The sequence below is a fragment of the Varroa jacobsoni genome, unplaced genomic scaffold (assembly GCF_002532875.2).
Source record: "Varroa jacobsoni isolate VJ856 unplaced genomic scaffold, vjacob_1.0 scaffold_343, whole genome shotgun sequence".
NCBI classification, from domain to species: domain Eukaryota; kingdom Metazoa; phylum Arthropoda; class Arachnida; order Mesostigmata; family Varroidae; genus Varroa; species Varroa jacobsoni.
Window position 1 is genome coordinate 163861 of NW_019213245.1, and position 3224 is coordinate 167084.

Below are 3224 nucleotides of genomic sequence, written 5' to 3' on the forward strand. Positions count from 1 at the left end.
TACCGGGGAGATTTGTTCTTCGTACGATAATTATCTAATTACTAGAGCACCTGTGCTACTGTCTGTTGAAACAAAAACTTTCGTTTTGACCGTCGTTGTGATTTATATTGATAGTTATTCAATTAATTGTTAAGAATCACTTTTCAGGAACGATTTCTCTTCCAAACAAAGGTAATTTGGCCAAAAAAGTCACGATCTGCAACGTTATATATATATATATATATATATATATATATATATATATATACTATAATTGTAGATGTAGCCCATTGAAACAATATCCAGCGTCTTTTAAGGTCAGAGCAACCTAATGAAACTGCGTAACTTTTTGAACACGCACGAGCTCATTTAAAAACCAAGTTTTTTTTTCTTCTTTCCCGAATGCTCTTTATATGGTATAATAGCTTTTTAAATATTTTCTTGTCTAAAAAATCACTAAACCGTATTAAATAGTTTTCGTCATATTATCTCTGCGTAGTGTTCCATAGCAGTGTCGTATCCTATTTTTAATGGTTATATGTATATATGTACATCAGCCGGTCTTTTTTTCTATTAGTTTGTCAGCGTAGATCGATTGACTCTAGAATATGCGTAGTTTCTCTATAATGTTATGCTATTTATTAGTGCGTAGTAGTGGTATTTTCTATAAAATTCAATAAGCGTTTTTTTTTTTTAAATAAAGTGATGATTTGCCATGCTCCTACTGGTATATATATATATATATATATATATATATATATAACTCATACCTTCGATAACTAATACGCATCTCTATGAATCATACTAACGTTAGTAACAAACATGTCAGTTCCAGTGTAAATCTTTGTTTTGGCAAGTGATGACAGGTGTTTTATAAAAAGATTTTTAAGTTATAAAGAACTTGAGAAACAAATGAAACGAAAAGGGAAGTTGCTACAGAGCAGTTGATACGGTTGCCCTATTACGTCATAATTCCATTAAAAGAAGGAAACCTAGATAAGTCTAGCAGTGAAATTCTCCTCGGAAACGAGCCAGGTGATCAATGGCTATTAGTAGCGGCTTTCAACAAAAATGTTATTATGAAGATTAAAAAACACTGCAATAGTCGGTAGCCTGGTCGAGCCTACAGAACAAATTTTGATTCCGACGTGCTGAGACAAATGGCACAGTTAAATAACGATGTTGAAGCCGAGTAGATGAACGCCGGCGTTTTCCAGGCGCTCACACAAATGAAGAGCGACATTCCTGACGCCTTCAGGACAGCTGGCCTCTGCTGGGAACTTCCAAGGATCCCATGACAACCAAGCTCGAAACGCATATAAAGATTAATGAAATTCACTTGTAAGATAATCCATCATTTAGATATGATCGATATCGCTCGCACGGTTAGGAAGGTTAGAAAAGCAGCAGTTAATGTAACAAATCTTGTCTTCGGCTTTTTTATTTTCGTTAGCACCGTACCTGGCACCTACAGTAATAACTTACATAACTATAGTTAATACTAACATCTTGACTAACTTGAAATATCTTTCTCGTTCAAACGACGTTTTCTCAAAAATATTTGACAAACGCATACACTTCTCTATAACTTTTTTTTTTTCTTTTTTCATTTATTCTATTTTAGCCTAAAAAGTCTCTGCCATTTACTCAGCACTCCAGATTTAATTCAGTTAGATGCATCGGCAAGGTTAGGCGCGAACCTGAGTGAACGGATCGCAACGAAAAGTTGAAAGAGTTGTGGGCGACGCCTGACACAGATAAATTTTGTAGATGGCCAGTGACTATGTTACGCAAGAAAATGAAAAACTACCCTTCTGTTGTATTGCCACTGTAGATAAGTCTATAAATATTTATCCTGCAACGACAGCTATGATAAAACAACATACCATTGTTAACAAACCGCCAAAAGTTGGCCAGATTCGATGAACACCTTCAATCGTTCTACCTTTGTAGATCCACAATTATCTTACAATTTTTATAACTTTTCCACAAAAGATAATCGTTCTTTTGATTGACGTTTTAATTGAATTTTGTAGTGTTGCAAAAAAGACAAGCACATCATTTTATTTCTTCGATATTATGTCACAGCGTAGGAACACTAACTTCTATATCGAAATAGCATTTTTTGTCCTTAGGATAGTTTGGAAGGTATTTCTTCTTGGACTAGCAGTGCTAGCCAACTAGCTAGTGATCTATATTACCATGAAAAATCTTAATACTTATACCAAACGGAGCATTTTTAGCGGCCTACTGACAAAATCCTACTTGACTAAAATTTTATAATAAAAATTCATTACTTAAAAAACGTTAAGATCTAGTATCCTCCTCCGCTAAAAACCGTCTAGCTTGATTCACGTCGTTATTCGGTCGCATCATCACTCTTAAATCCTTTTATTATATAAAACTCCTCTTGAGTAAATAACATTGAAATAAGAGATAACGATATATACTCTACATCACACTATACCACTTCACAAGTCGTCTCTTACTACCCAGATGTTTTGAGTTTTACGTCCGGTTCATCGTATAGGCGTTCTATCATACATACGGCTGGCTCCTGCCAGCACAACCTGAAGTCTGTCTGTCTATGGCCGGATTTCTCTAAGATTATCAGTTAACTACGTTACCCACTAAGCTATCACAGGGACCAAAATCAACCTGTGCCCTACCAAACGTCCCCACTGCCAAGTTCTTTCATATCATCTCGTTATCCGCTAACCTACAAGACGTCCGCGGAAAGACTCGATGGTCGTTCTACAAATGGATTAAATCGAAACTGAAGGAAGTTTCCCCATTTAAGCCGAAGTGGGTTTTCCGTCTGTGCTCGTAAGCGATCATTTAAAGTAAAACTGTTTCGCTCTGAATGTAACGGGACGCCGCTTGCTGCTTTACTTCGAAACTTTCATAGTTAAAAAGGTAGAAAAAACGTAAAAGGTTTATAGTTTGAAATTCGTTACAAGTCTTGACTAACTTGTACCGAAAGGTTGACATAGTGTATGATTGAAGGTCCGTATTACACAAGCGCAACGCATGTAACGGTGAAGTGTAAAAACTGAAAAAATACGTAGTGATTAATTTGTTTGTGCGAACGTATCTGGACAATATGTTTTTATCTGGTATCTATTATACATAATGGTTAGGTGGCTCTATTTAGCTTAATTATCCGTTCAGTGGAATCAGGACAACCTATGTAAAATACTACAGCAAGTGTGGCTCGTAGTTCATTTGTTACAGAGTCTGAAAAA